General features: G+C 38.1%; 1 protein-coding gene and 1 pseudogene across 11 annotated transcripts in view; one reads left to right on the plus strand and one right to left on the minus strand.

Annotated features, from left to right (window-relative positions):
• Positions 1-16,400, plus strand: part of Atg10 (autophagy related 10) — a 290,932-nt gene that overhangs the window by 20,572 nt on the left and 253,960 nt on the right. The window lies entirely within an intron of this gene.
• On the minus strand, positions 11,815-12,030 carry LOC124080539 (small ribosomal subunit protein eS27-like; annotated as a pseudogene).

Below are 16,400 nucleotides of genomic sequence, written 5' to 3' on the forward strand. Positions count from 1 at the left end.
TTTTTTTAATCCAGGTTACTAGCCTATGTCTCTTGATTGGTGAATTTAAGCCATTAACATTTAAGGTTACAATTGAAATATGATTTGTACTTCCAGTCATGTTTATTTATTTATTTATTTTAGTTTGGCTAGTTTTTCCTCTTTGGTTATTTTTCTCCCCCTTTACTGAGATACCTCCCACTGTTAGTTTTGGGTGCTATTTTTCAATTCCTCTTCTTGTAGTATTTTGCTCAAAATGCTTTGCAGTGCTGGTTTTCTGGCTGCAAATTCTTTTAGCTTTTGTTTATCATGAAATATTTTAATTTCATTGTGGAATCTGAAGTTTAATTTTGCTGGATACAGTATTCTTGGTTGGAATCCATTATTTTTTAGCGTTTGAAATACGTTGTTCCAGGATCTTCTCGCTTTCCAAGTCTGTGATGAAAAATCAGCCATTACCCCTGAATGTAATCTGCCTCCTTTCTCTCGTAGCTTTTAATATTCTCTCCTTGTTCTGTATGTTGGATATCTTCATAATTATGTTTCTTGGAGTTGGTCTATTACAGTTTTGAATGTTTGGGGTCCTCCTGTAAGCTTCCAGGATTTGGCAATCCATTCCATCTCTCATATCTGGCAAGTTTTCTAGGATTATTTCATTTAATAGGTTGTCCATTCCTTTGGTTTGGACATCTATACCTTCCTCTATCCCAGTGACTCTCAAGTTTGTTTTTTTTATGACATCCCATATCTCTTGGATAGATTGCTCGTGAATTTTAAGCATCCTTTCTGTGTTGACTATATTCTTTTCAAGTTGATAAACTTTGTTTTCATTATCTGATGTTCTGACTTCTACTTGATCTAGTCTATTTGTGATATTCTCGTTTGAGTTTTTAATTTGGTTTATGGTTTCCTGCATTTCTAGGATTACTGTTTGATTTTTTTTTTTTAAATCTCTATCTCCTGGTAGAGCTCGTTCTTTGCCATTTGGATTTGTTTATTTATTTCGTTTTCAAAATATACTTTCAATGCTTGGACTTGCTGTCTCATGTCTTCTCTAATATTCCGTTCCATCTGAGTTAGGTATGCCTTGAGTTCTTTCTCTGTCCATTTTTCTGATGCCTCTAGGTCCTCCTGTAGATTTAAGTTGTCCTGCATTGTTTGTAATCCTTTTTTCCCTTGTTTTTTCATGTTGTTCACGTTACTTTCGAGCTCTGTTTGACTGCTGTGTTTTGGCTTTGTATATCTCTGTTGTGTCTCCTTTGTGGTGGGAGACTATGCCTAGAGATGTTGGGCTTTATTGTACTTTAAAGCTGATTCATTCAATTTATAAAAGGCTTCTGGATTCTGTATACATATAGTGATTTGTTGTTTGTTCTTAGGACTTTATGTTTAGGTTAGGTGCTATGAAGGTATAAGGGTTAGTATGTCTTGGCTTCTTTAGAAGATTGCTCTACTGAAGGTGGATACTAACAGTCGATTGGATCAGGGTGTTGGTAGTAGCTAGGTATTTAGGAGCCCTACAGACAGCCTCGAAACATTCACCTATTTGCATTTAGACAATTACACGTAATGGAAGACGTAATGCTTGGGATGAAAGTTGGGGGGTAGGGGAAGGAAGGTGTTCTTAAAAAGAAAGAAGGAGAGGGAGATAGACAGAATAGAGGAGAATGGAAAGAACAATAAAACTTGAAAAGGGAAAGAAAGAAAGAAGGAAAAGGGGAGAGTAAAAATAAAATAAAATAAGAAATAAAATTAGGTCTTAGAGATCCATTTTCTTCTCTTCCAGTAGGTGGAGCTGTGCCCTCCGAGCTGAGCTTCTGCCCTCTATGTGTCGACAGCAATCCCTGTAAGGCGGCTTCTGGGAGTCTCTCAATCCTGTTAGTCCAGAGCCGTTTCACTTCTCCGGCCCCTCCCCCGCTTCCTCCTGCCAGCCAGCCAGGTCCTGCTCACTGGAGGTGGTTCCCCAAGGATCTGGTTACACTTTCAGCCCCACCACGTGCCCTATTTCCCGAACGACTGAGCACTCTCTCTGTCATTCATCTAAGCCCCAGTGCTGTGGAGCTGTGATCTAGGAGTTTAATTTTAAATTAAATTAATTAATTTTTAAATAACAGTTTAATTTTTCCGGACCCCTTTGGTGGGCACGCCCTCAGAAACTGGCTTCTAAGACCTTGGGTGTCGCCACTGGTGGTAAGGGGAGTTGGGGATCGAGAATCCCCTCTGCTTCCCTCGGCCCCTATAGTCACGACCACTCTGCTGGCGGTAGGAGGAGTTGGGGGTCAGGAGTGCCCTCTGTTTCCCTCCGCCCCTACCGTCACGCCCTCTTCGTTGTCGGTTGGGGGAGTTGGGGGTGGGGAGTCTTCTCTGCTTCCCTCCGCCCCTACAGTCACACCCACGCCACTGGCGGTAGGGGGAGTTGGGGGTCGGGAGTCCCTTGGCCCTTACAGTCACGTCCACGGAGAGATTTTTGAAGTTTCCCGGTTGTTTGTATCTGGTGGGGGTGGGAGTCACACACCTGCTAAAGTGGATTCCGCTGGGAAGGAATCTTGTTGGCCGAACTCTGGTGACGTCACCTCTCTGCTATGGCAGGCCCCAGGCTCCTTGCTGGAGTGTCCGAAGGGAGGGGTGGGACTGGCTTGTCTCTGATCTGACCCACTCTCTTGTTTTAGTTCCTGGTTTGCTATTTCATAAAGGCTTGGTTAGAGTCCCTTCAGGGTGCCTGCTGGGCCGCGCCTCGGAGGCCATTCTCTGAGCCACTCAGCGGGGGCATTCACTGCGCCAGGCGGGCGGGGCCGTTCGCTGAGCTGGGTGGGCAGGAGCCTGTCGCAGAGCCGGGCGGGCGGCGGCCGTTCGGCAGTGGCCGGCGGGACTGGACCTCTGCACCGCGTGGCAGAGATTCACTCATCTGGGGCAAACTGTCACCTCCAATAAACTTACTAATTCCTGGCAGGTATCCTTACAGCGGAATTTTGCTAGAAGATTCTCAGCAGGTAGAATCTAAGCGTATTAATGCGTCTCTCTGATCCCGTTAATGAGGAGGTACTGAAAGTGCTGCCTCCCCGCCCGCCGCCATGTTGGGTCCTCAGTTTAGGGTTACTTATTTTTGCTTATGAAACCTTAGTAATTGGCCAGGCCTTGTGGTGCTGGCCTTTAATTCAAGCTACTCCCAGGCTCAATCAAAAGGATTGCAAATTCAAGGTAGCAGGGCAGGATGGTATATGTTCTGAAAGCTCAGTTACTCTGGTGGTTGAAGCAAGAGGACTGCAAGTTCAAGGCCAGCCTCAGTAATTTTGCAAGTCCCCAAGCCACTTAGCAAGATCCTATCTTAAAATAAAAAATTAAAAAGGACTGGGGATACAGCTAAATGGTAAAGCATACCTGTGTTCAATTCCTAGTACCAAAAAAAAAAAAAAGTAAGTTCATGGCCAGCCTGGACAACTTAGTGATACAGTGTCTAAAAATAAATAAATAAATAAATAAAAGTGTGTGGGGAGAGGGCTGGCTGAGCTTGTTGCTTGAGTTCAATCTTTAGTAAAACACATACAAGAACAACAAACAACAACAACAACAAAAACAACAAACCTGGGCTGGGGATGTGTCTCAAGCGGTAGCACGCTCGCCTGGCATGCGTGTGGCCCGGGTTCCATCCTCAGCACCACATACAAACAAAGATGTTGTGTCTGCCAAAAAACTAAAAAATAAATATTAAAAAAATTCTCTCTCTCTCTCTCTCTCTCTCTCTCTCTCTCTCTCAAAACAAAACAAACAAAAAACCAAACCTTGGTAATTAAAATTAAGGTGTAACAGGTGGGTTGATTTAATAAAAGGCTTTGATTGAAGGATGTTTTAAAACAGATGTCTATTTTATTATTTCAACTATATTTACTCATTATTATTGGGTGAATGAAGTATTATCTAGAAAAGTCCTCAGGTGCTTTAATTTAATGGATAAGAATACTTATCTGACTGATTCTTCTTTCATGCTTTACATTTTTTGTTTACATTATAAATTGTCATAGAAAACAATTGTGCAGAGAGTGAAAAAATAATCCTGAAACCAAACTGTAGTCAAATAGGCACAAATTCTGAAATATTAGGGACTCTAGTAATTGGGGATATCTTAATAATGTAAACACATTCCAGAACAGTTTTTAAAATTCTATTTAGATATAACATTGAAGTGTTTATTTCCACATATACAACGAGTCAATTTTTCTGTAAATTTTTTTTTTCTTCCCTTGCAGTGGTGGGGATTAAACCCAGTGCTCAGAAATGTGAGGCAAGCCTTCTACCACTGAGCTATATCCCTAGCCCCTGCCAAAAACTTTAGTTTCTTCTTTTTTGTTTGTTTGGATTACACTCAGGGTTGCTTAACCATTGAGTCACATACCCAGCCCTTATTTATTTTATTTAATTTGTGTATTTAATTTTTTTTTAATGTGGTGCTGGGGAAGCACTCTATCACTGAGCCACAACCTTGGCCCCTTATTTTATTTTTTTGAGACATGGTCTGTAAATTGCTGAGACTGGCTTTGGTTTTGTGATCCTCCTGCTTCAGCCTCCTGAGTCACTGGGATTATAGGCATGTTCCACCATGCCCTGCTGCCAGAAATCTGTTTCTTAGAAAAGTTTTCTCTTCTTGACATTTATCTGACTCTGGAAAAGTGATGAGTCCTGGTTCTCTGTGGGTTAGTTCTGTTTCATCTGTGTACTCAGAGAAACTTGAGAACAGTTTTGAACAGGTTCTCATGATATGGAACTGATCCAAGGAGATGCAGGAATTTATCAGGTTCAGAGTGTCACTGGGGGGAAAAGCCATGATATCCTTTTGGTTTATATGCCTATACTAAGCTTTGACAGAGTTGTTCATTGATCATTCAGAGGTCAGTCTCTTACAGTAGGTTCTAGCCCCACTCTCTGTTAGTGATTGGACAGGCCTTAAACCCTTAAGGAATCTCCCTGTCCAGTATAATGTGACCTAGTTTTTACTTTATTATTCTTTTTTGGTACTAGAGGTTGAACTCAGGGGTATTTTACCACTAAACTACATTCCCAGGCTCCCTCTCCTTTTTTTTTTTTTTAATTTGGGAGAGGGTCTTACTAAGTTGTTGGGGCTGACCTTGAACTTGCAGTCCTTCTGCCTCAGCCTCTTGAGTTGCTGGGATTACAGGCATGTGCTATTGTGTCCTGTTTGTTCATTCCTTTTAGTAATTTCATTCCAGGTATTTAATAGTTTTGTTTATTACTGTGTTTGAATTTTCACTTATCTTTTTTGTTTTATTTGTAATGCTGGGAATCAAACCAAAGGCCTCTTGCATGCTAGGCAAGTGCTCTGTCACTGAGCTATAGCCCAAGCCCTTGACTTTTCATTCATTTTCCTTCTGTGATTATTGCTGATATATAAAAGAATGAATACTTTTTTTTGGTATTAATTTTGTATCCAGTCACCTTAGTGAATTTTCCTACTAGTTTTAGTAGTTTTTCAGTCATTTCTCTCAATTCTTATAGGTAGGATGAGATCTTTTGCAAATCAAAGGTCTTTCTTTGTTGTTGTTGCTTTGTTTATTATATTTTTCTTAATTCTTTTATATATCCACTAGAAAGTTATTAATAGTGATAACAGATCTCTTTGTCTTGAGTTTGATTTTGATATTAATGCTTCTGATATATGATGATTAAATAGAAGGTTGGTGGTTTATTCCATCAAATGATTTCTTTTTATTTTTTATTTTTGGTTAGGGATTGAATCCAGGTTCTCATCCATGCTAAGCACAATCTCTACCAGTAAGTTACATCCCCAAATCAAGTATAGGTTTCTGATTCCTTTTGATCTGTAATAATTTATGTGACTATACCTTGGGAACTTTCCCTTTTCACCAGTTTTCTTTTGGGGATGGGTAGTACTGAAGATTGAATTCAGGAGCACTCTACCTTTACCCACATCCCCACCCTCTCTGCTTCCTTGCTTCCTTCCTTCCTTCCTTCCGTTCTTTCTTTCTTTTTAAAATTTTTTTAGTTGTAGAAGGACACAATACCTTTTTAAAATTTATTTGCTTTTATGCAGTGCTGAGGATTGAACCCGGTGATGAGGATTGAACCCAGTGCCTCGCACATGCTAGGCATGCACTCCACCACTGAGCTACAATCCCAGCCTTTTTTTTTTTTTGAATTTTTAAAATTTGAGACAGGGTTTCACTAAATTACTGAGGCTGGCCTTGAACTTGTGATCTTCCTGCCTTAGTCATTGGAATTATAGGCATGAATAACTGCACCTGGGCATCACCAGGTTTTCTTTTGTTTTTTCTTTTTTAAAGCTGGAGTCAGGATGATAAAAATTTGTTACCATTTCAGTGATCTAACAGAATGGTGAAGGTGAAGGTGAAGGTGACGTATGGAGCTACACTTCTGTGTGTGGGTGAGGTGGGGTGGGGGCTGGAGAGAATGTTCATGAGGGAAATTATATCTGTCAAAAGTTTCTGAACTGAAATTCTAAACCAATGCCTGGAGAACCAGTTTTCAGAATTTGTCTTTATTATTGGTCTATGGCTTATTTTTATTTTATTATTATTATTTTTTATTATTTATTATTGCTTTAGTATTGCTATGGCTAAGTCTAGTTTCTTATTTGTTAACACTGACTGCTGCATGAGGAAAATTCTCTGCCCTTTGGAGTGAGAGTTACACCTCTAATTAAAGATAATTCTCTTTCACATGGGGGTGAGCTCATGGATAGTATCAAAACTAAACAAAACTTTTCAGATGAAATCTCTATAGCCCTAGGGCTAGGAATGCAAACTCAATGTTTGTGGAGACCAAGGTGGTAATGTTAATGAGCCAAGCTGCCAGGGACAAAACAATATGGAGACCCAGGGCTAAGGTCTGTGGCTACCCAGACTGCCTGTGCTCTGTGCATTGCCATGTTGGAATGTGGGTCCAAAATGTTACCAAATCTTGGAGCAAAAGGGAGTTCTTCAAGTTCAGAGAAAAAAAAAACTATATATATATATATATATATATATATATATATATATATATATATATATATATATATATATATATATATATATATTTCAAGAACAGTAAAAATTCAGATTTGGGAGGAGAAATCTCTGAATTTTTAAATGTTGGCAGCTAATTTAGAAAATATTTTTCGAACCTAGTGAAGATCAAATCAGACATCTCAGTAAGGCATGTTATATGAGCTGTGGGTAGTCAGTTTATGACTTCTGGCATTAGGTGTTTGCATAGTGTGAGTGGTTTCTTACCCAGCCCTACTTTATTGCATTCTGTTGGTGTGAATTAGTGACAGGGCCTCCAGGATGTCTCTACCCTAGTTCAAGACTCTATACATCCTCATTTGTACCATTCAATAGCCTACCAACTCTTCTCCAATTCACTGGACAAATTGTAGCCATGGTTAACCTTTCAAAATATCTTTGATGGAGTCCCATTTTCTACATGATTTTTTTCCCTTTGTGTTCAGTCTGAGTTCTATTTATTCTATCACAAAATGTAGAAACTCCATAACAGAGTGTTCAAGAGTCTATATTGTGGCTTTCTGCTAACTTTCCAACTCTACTACCACTCTAAAACTCATTTCCTTTTACTCTTTTTCCAAATTCCCAGAAATGAAGGAAAAGCTATTTTGAAAAATAAAGAAATTTTTATCATTGCTACCAAAGTGGGAGGGGGGATATCACCAAGTGATCATAAATGTTTATGATTTTCTGAAAGGTGAACAACAAGCTTGAAGGAAGAAATTAGATCCTGAAGCAGGGTTTAGAGAGGACTGTAGTGAAAGGGGAAAAGGGTAGTGGAACAAAAGGAGTGCTTCAGATTCAGAGGCTATGGACCCCAATACAATTCTGAGTTCCTTTCTCTCTGATATTTAAAAAAAATTTTTTTAGTTATTGATGGACCTTTAATTTATTTGCTTGTTTGTATGTGGTGCTGGGAATTGAACCTAGTGACTCACACATATGAGGCAAGATCTCTACTGCTGAGCTATAACTCCAGCCTCTTTTCTCTCTGATTTTATAAATTGTTTTGAAGTAAAAAATAAGTTAACACACTTTGATTAAAGCCTTTTCCCACTTATTTTGGATAATAAGATAATCAGTTTTACCCTTAAATAGTCTTTTTTCTTTTTCTTAGTAATGTTCAAGATTCACTCTTACTTTAGCTTTTGCAGTCTGTAGACTTGGTACTTTTATGTATTAGGAAAAATGTTAGGAGAAAATATATAAATCATTAATATTTTCTTTAGGGTCACCCTAAATCATGTGGCTAATGGATGCTTATTAAGGTGAATCATAAAATATGTCTATTAGCATCTTCATTCAAAGTTGTTAAGATTTTTAGTTGGTGTGGTAGCGCACGCCTGTAATCCCAGCTATTTGGGAAGCTGAGGCAGAGGATTACAAGTTCAAGGCCATCCTGGGCAAGTTAGTAAGACCCTGTCTCAAAAAAATAAAAATAATAATCATGATAATTTAAAAAGGGCTGAATCTGTAGCTTAGTGGTAGAACACTCCCTGGGTTAGTCCCCAGTGCCACAAAGATGTTAGACCTGACTAACATATTATGAAAAAGTCCCAAACATTTTCTGGAGAGAGGTGCCAAGAATTTCAGATAGTTTTCTACTTTAGTTTATTTTCTCTTTGGTACTGGGGATTTAACCCAGGGGTGCTTAACCACTGAGCCACATCCCCAGTCTGTATTTAATTTTTATTTTGAGACAGGGTCTTGCTAAATGGCTTTGCCTTCTAGAATTTTTCTTGTGTTTTGTATTTATTTTTTAATTTGGGAGCTCAGTTCTGTGATTCTGCCTTTCAAAGATTATTGATAAAATAATTTCTCATAGGTTTTCAACATCATTGTCTCACTTTGGTATAGCAGAAACAGAAAGAGAACATTTGGACTCTGAAAACAAAAATATCTTACTTTTTTTACTGGATCATTTTTCTCTCTCATTCTTTTGTTGTTGTTGTTGTTGTTACCTGGGATTCAGGGACACTTAATAATTGAGCCATATTTCCAGTCCATATTATTTTTGAATTTTTTATTTTTATTTGTTTTATTTTATTTTTTGTAGTTGTAGATGGTCAGCATGCCTTTATTTTATTTGTTTATTTTTATGTAGTGCTGAGGATCAAACCCAATGTCTCACATGTGCTAGGCAAGCGCTCTGCCACTAAGCTACAGCCCCAGCCTACTATTTTTAAATTTTGAGATGGGTCTTGTTAAGTTGCTTAGGTCCTTGATAAATTGCTGGGGTTGGCCTTGAACTTGTGATCTTCCTGTTTCAGCCTCCTGAGTTGCTGTGATTACAAGTGTGCACAATCATGCCTGGCTTTTGTATGGTTCTTTTGTGTGTGTGCCAAGGGTTGGACCTGGTGAGACTGGCTTTGAACTCTTGATCCTCTTGCCTCAGCCTCCTGAGCCACTGGGATTACAGGCATGAGCCAGCACACCTGGCTTGTATGATATTCTTAATAATTAAAGAGCCTCTTTACTCCATTAATTCCTTGTCTCTTCAGTTACGAAGACAAGTTATACTTGTTTATATTTTGAAATATACATAGCAATACATGAGTTTTGATTACCTCTACTACAGTTTAGGAACCAGTAATTGAAGAGTCTTTTCCCCTAATTCATATAGAGTAAAAAAATATATATATATTTTATATATATATTTTTTTAATTTTTTATTTATTTTTTTTTTTATTCTGGGCATTAAATTCAGAGGTACCTTACCACTGGGCTACATCATCCCTATTTTTTTTTTTTTTAAACAGGGTCTAGTTACGTTTCTGAGGTTGGCCTCAAACTTGAGATCCTTCTGCCTCAGCCTCCTTAGTTGCTGGGATCATAAATTTGTGCTACCTGCCCAGCTATGTAGAGTAAAAAAAAATTTGAGGGGTGGATATTGAGAATTGAACACAGAGGCATCTTATAACTAAAACACGTCCCCAGTCCTTTTTATTTTTAATTTTGAGACAGAGTCTCACTAAGTTGCTTAGGGCCTTGTTAAATGGCTGAGGCTGGCTTTGAACTTGCGATACTCTTGCCTCAGTTTCCCAGGCTGCTGGGATTACAGGTGTGCTCCACAATGCCCAGCCTGCAGCATAACATTAGTAATAAACACTAGAAATATATTTCCTGTATCTGACAAGATTAGTTTTTCATTAGGTCTTACTTTGCTGGCATATGTAAATCCAAGTGGGCATATCTATCAGAAACAAAATCAAATTAGAGAGTGAACAATTGAATTCATGTATTAAATAGTTACTTTACTTGCCCTACCCATTTACTTTTTATTTATTACTATTATTATTACTATTTGATATTTTTTTTTTTGAAATGGAATCTTACTATGTTGCTCAGGCAGTTGTCAAATTTATGGTTTCAGTGATCCTCCTGCCTCAGCCTTGCACATAGCCGAGACCACAGGCCCACACCCATACCAGGCAATTCATTCACTTTGTGTTATTTATACACTGTTATACTGTTTTACAGTAAGCTGTTAGAAATAATTATTTTTATTTGAAGGGTGAACTATTAAGTACCCATGTAACCAAAAGCTGGGTCCTCATCCATGACACCAACCAACAGTGAAGACATGGTCTTGAGAAAAAGAAAAATGTTTTATTGCTTTGCTAGCAAAGGAGAAACACAGGGGACTCCTGTCCAGAGCCTGCGACTCTGCCCATCATGGGGAGCAGGGGGTTTTAAAAGAGGTGATTCAGAGAAAATGAGATTAGGAAGGAGAAGATGAGGGAGGAGAAGGTTAGTGAAAAAGGGAGAAGATGAGGAAGGAGAAGGTCAGGGAGGAGAAGGTTAGGAAAAGGAAAAAACGTACATTTCAAAGTGACAAGGGATATAGTCAAAGCATCAAGTGAATCCCTGTTACACCCATTTAAAAATTTAGTTTCTGTGTACATAGTATGCTTACATTCTTTTTTGAGATTTAGTGACACTTTCAAGGTTCACTGAAAGAAATAAACATTTCCCACAGGTTCCTTAGGAACAATGTTGCTTTATGTAACAAATGCATGTGTTTTTTTTGCAATACTTACTTTTGCTTAACTTTTTTTCTTTCCTCCTTCTCCAAAAGCCCTGCTCTTCCTCCTCTTCCTTCCACTAGAGATTGAATTCAGAGGCATTGTACTCCTGAGCTGTATCCCAGACCTTTTGTTTGTTTTTTGAGAAGGGTGATTGCTAAATTGCCCAGCTGGCCTTGAATTTGCAATCCTCCCACCTCAGCCTCTTGAGTTGCTAATATTACAGGCATGTGCCACCACACCTGGCCTTACTTTTATTCTTCTTTTAATTTACTTGTAGATTTATATATACTCTAACTAATAATCCTTTTCATGGGGATTATGAACATGTTATTGCTATTGGGTAATGCTGTATTTATTTAAATATCTACTGTGAGTTAATGAAATATCATTTGTGGCTCTAAACATCACTAGATAAAGACTAAATATACTGCATTCATATAATTTCTTGATGAGACTAAAGTAGATTTTTTTTAAGCTCATTTTTGGAGATTAGGAGGAAAATGCACTTGGAGCTGCGAGTTACATTTTTGTAATAAACATTGAATCCTAGTTAGTTATAATAGATTTTTTTCATTCATTATTTATTAAGAGCTATGATTTGTCTCTTAAGCATATGCAAATCTTAAGCAATCATTTCAAGAAGAAAGGATTGTAACACTTGTGTGTTAAATACTTTTGAATATTGTTTTTAATTTTTTAAAAAAATTTTTATCCAAAACGTGTTTATTGGTATGGTTTCTCATTCATCTTGATTCAGATTGCATTTTGTGCTACTTCCTCCTGAAGGAACATTCTTCTGTAAACCTTGCTTTTCCACCTGTAGGCTGGCAGAGGACAGCCAACACAGAAATCTACTTTTGTGCAGAACTAAAAACTGTGGTGATTTTATAGCATCCTGGGCTTTTCACATCCGTGAAATAGGAATTGCGGCTCTGTACCAAGTGCTTCTTCTTCTGCTTCCTCCTCTTCTCTTCTGGAGAGGTGAAAGGGATTATTTTCCCAAATCATGTTCTTGTGGGGAGTGTCAGTGCCAGAAAGGTGTCACTGCCAGAAAGTTGAACACTGTTTTTGTTTGTTTGTTTTGTACCAGAAATTGAACCCAGGGGTGCTTAAACATTGAGTCACATCCCCAACCCTTTAAATCTTTTTAAAAAAATTTTGAGTCAGGATCTCACTAAGTTGCTTAGGGCCTTGCTAAATTGCTGAGGCTGGCTTTGAACTTGCAATCCTTCTATATCAACCTCCCAGGCTGCGGGGATTACAGGCATGTGCCACCACGTCCAGCTTCTGTAAGATGAACTATAATGTTTCTTTCAATATGATGGTTATTTTATGTTTTTAGGTGACCAAATCACAATCACGGGAACACAAATGAGTATAATTTTTCATGCATAGTTACATGAATAAAATAATTATTTTTGTCCATCCATGTGTAGTACTGGGGATTGAACCCAGGGATGCTGTACCACTCAGCCTCTTTTATTTTTATTTTATTTTTTTGAGACAGGGTTTTACTAAGTTGTCCAGGCTGACTTTGGACTTGGGATTCTCCTGTCTCAGTCTCCCATGTTGCTGAAATTCAGGTGTGCACCACCTGAAATTGTGCAGGGTTAAGATTCCCTTTTTGAACAGTTCAGTGGACACTGCTATTGCTGAGTTCATTTCTTTCTTTCTTTTTTTTTTTTTTTTTTTTAAGTATAAATGACTGCTCAGTCTTTTTCCTGGTGCCATTGGGTTTCAGTTAAATCTTATGTACTAGGGAGCCATTTTCTATCTTTAAAGTGATTTGCTTGTCTGATCTATTTTGAATTACTTTCATGTTTGAATTTAGAAAAAACTTTCTTTAAAAAAAATTTTTTTTAGTTGCAGATGGACAAAATACCTTTATTTTACTTATTTATTTTTATGTCGTGCTGAGGTCGAACCTAGTGCCTCACACATGCTTGGGAAGTGCTCTACCACTGAGCCACAACCCAACCCCTGAAAAAATTTTCTTGTATTTCTTTTTTTTAAATTTTTTTTATTTTTCGAGAGAATTTTAATATTTATTTTTTAGTTTTCGGCGGACACAACATCTTTGTTTGTATGTGGTGCTGAGGATCGAACCCGGGCCGCACGCATGCCAGGCGAGCGTGCTACCGCTTGACCACATCCCCAGCCCCTCTTGTATTTCTTATTACCAAGATCTGAGAGAATGTTTCCAAGTACAGACAAAATTCTAATCATGTATATTTGTAAAAATGAATAGGAAAATCACCAATTGTCTTATTACTCTACTATAATTGTGGTTGTTTTTGTTAACTTCCTTATATGTAGGCTTTCATATTAGATACCTATACTCGTCTTTTTAAAAAATTTTTTTGTTGTAGTTGGACACAATACCTTTATTTTATTTACTTACTTTTTTTATGTGGTGCTGAGGATGGAACCCAGGGCCTCCTTCATGCTAGGTGAGCGCTGTAGGCGAGCGCTGTACCGCTGAGCCACAACCCCAGCCCCCTAGATACCTATACTCTTAATTAGATAAATATTTCCTGGTTGAGTTTTTGTTTGTTTTTTTGGTACTGGGGATTGAACTTGGGGAGCTTTATCATTGAGCTATATCCCCAGCCCTTTTTATTTTGAGACTGAGACTCACTGAGTGCAAATTGCTTAGGGCCTTGCTAAATTGCTGAGCCTGGCCTTGAACTTGCAATTATTCTGCCTCAGCCTCCAGAGTTCTGAAATTACAGGCATGCACCACCCTGCCTGGCTTCCCAGTTGAGATTTTAATGGGTGTCTCTTTCAATTTACAAATTTGGAGTAAAATTGCATATCTATAGCATCATATTCCCTTTTAGGAATATGATATTTACTTTTTAAAGTCTTCTATGGAGTTTAAAATTTTCTTAATATAGGCTTTATAAATTTATTTAATTTGATCTGGGTAAGAATAGGATAGCTTTAGATCTATTGTTATTCAGAGAGAGACTAGGATTTTCCCAATTTTAAATTCTAACCGGTTATTGATAATATGTAGGAAAGATACTGATTTCTTACTGATTTTAATAGTTTTAAAAATAATTCTCCAGTGACTTATGTGTCATCTGACAATGAAAATAATGTTTCTTTTCCAACACTTATGGCTTCATTTTGGTCATATTGTATTATTTATACTTGCAGAACAGATTGTACACTGCAGCAGAAATTGCATTTAATCTTGTTTTGCAGCATCCCTTTTATGCTCACAATGTTCTGTAAGTACACAGGACAGTCTTATTTTCTTCATTTTGCATAGAGATAAGTAAAATAAATGAATAAACTTAGCCTCAAGATAAAATTTGATGTGTTCAAATTTGAAGTAAAACTAGAACAAGAACCCAGGTCTTCAAACCACTATTGTCCATATTTCTTTATGTGATGTATTTCTCTAAAAAGCAAATTTGGGAGGTGGGCTCGGTACAGGAGATTGAATTTAGGGCACTCCACCACTGAGCCACATTCCCAGCCCTATTTTGTATTTTATTTAAAGACAGGGTCTCACTGAGTTGTTTAGTGCCTTACCAAGTTGCTGAGGCTGGCTTTGAACTTGGGATCCTCGTGCCTCAGCCTCCCAAGCCACTAGGATTACAGTGTGCACCACTGTGCCCAGCTAAAGTGTAAATTTTACTTGAAGTTTAATTATGTAAATAATCTCATGAATTATATCTCAAACTCAAAACTAAGCTCATTATTTTTCACCCTCCATATTAGTTGCTGTATCTGAATTTTTTGTTTTAGTATATGGCTTCACCATCCTTTTGGCTTAGGTCATAAACCTAAAGGCTTTTAAACATTCCTCTGATTCCTCAATACCTAAACTGAATGGGTAATTACATCAGTTTATTCTACCTTTGAAAATCCAATTGGCTTACCTCTGCATCCTCTGCCCTTCTTGCCCATCACCACCATCTTTATTCAGGCTAATAGAATTCCTCTCTTTGTCTCTGATCTTGCCCTCTGTCAACTTGCCTTCCACCTTGCCAAAGTGATCTTATAAAATGCAATTCCAACTCATTAGTCTCTGGTTAAAGTCCTTTAATGATTCCCCATTATTTCAGGATATAATTCAGGAGGCTACTTAGTGTTTGTGTGTGTGTGTGTGTGTGTGTGTACATACATACATAAATACATACATATTTCTATTTTGGTACCAATATCATGCTGTTTTTGTTACTACAGCTCTGTAATATACTTTCAGATCAGGTATTGTGATGCCTCCTGCTTCACTATTCTTGCTTAGTATTGCTTTGGCTATTCTGGAAGACCACAGACTTTGAAACTAAAAGGTTTACTACCATATGTGCTCAGTTTATCTGTAACTGAAGGTGAAAATATGCCATTCAGCAGATCTCTCTCTCTCTCTCTCTCTCTCTCTCTCTCTCTCTCTCTCTGTGTGTGTGTGTGTGTGTGTATGTCACACACACATATATACTACAAGGGATTGATCCTAGGAGCATTTTACCACTGAGCTACATCCCCAAACCCTTTTAATGTTTTATTTTGAGACATCACTAAACTGCTCAGGTTTTTGCTAAATTTTGTTGAGTCTGCCCTTGAATTTAATGCTCCTCCTGTCTCAGCCTCCCAAGTTGGAATTGCAGATGTGAGCTTCCACACCTGATCATACAATGCTCTTGCCTTAAAAAGATGTACTTTTTTGAGTCTGATTTATTTCTCTCAGTTTTATGTTTGTGCATAACTTAGTTGCTATGTCAATGATTGATCAGAGGTTGTGCCCTTATAATCTGAGCCAATAAGTCTTTCACCATTCTCAAAGGATCTTTTGGTAGGTTGAAGAACACATGCAAAGCTCGAGCAATTTAAAAGTCTGCCCTGTCTTCTAATTTCTCCCATATTCCTGTGCCTGTGCTCAGCCTCTCCACCAACTAGGATGTATGGACAGCTTAGCACCCTTGATTTCCCCTATGCATGGAAGGCAGCCAGCCAGGATTGTGAGCAGAGTTCATGCAGTACCTTGGTGCATCTCTCATTTGCAGGATCTCCCTGTTACTTTTCTGTTTATGTTGCTGATTGATTGCTTGTCTTAACTGGGATGGCTAATTGAGACTTGATACTGATGTTGCTACTCTTCTGGAGTTGCTGCTGGATGGCATATTTTCACCTTCAGTTACAGATAAACTGAGCACATATGGTAGTAAAGCTTCTAGTTTCAAAGTCTGTGGTCTTCCAGAATAGCCAAAGCAATACTAAGCAAGAATAGTGAAGCAGGAGGCATCATAATACCTGATCTGAAAGTATACTACTGAGCTGTAGTAACAAAAACAGCATAATATTGGAACCAAAATAGACATGAAAACCAGTGGAATAGAATAGA

Source organism: Marmota monax, unplaced genomic scaffold, assembly GCF_021218885.2.
Source record: "Marmota monax isolate L192 unplaced genomic scaffold, Marmota_monax_Labrador192_F-V1.1 WCK01_AAM20220418_F8-fsc00018, whole genome shotgun sequence".
In the NCBI taxonomy this organism is placed as follows: domain Eukaryota; kingdom Metazoa; phylum Chordata; class Mammalia; order Rodentia; family Sciuridae; genus Marmota; species Marmota monax.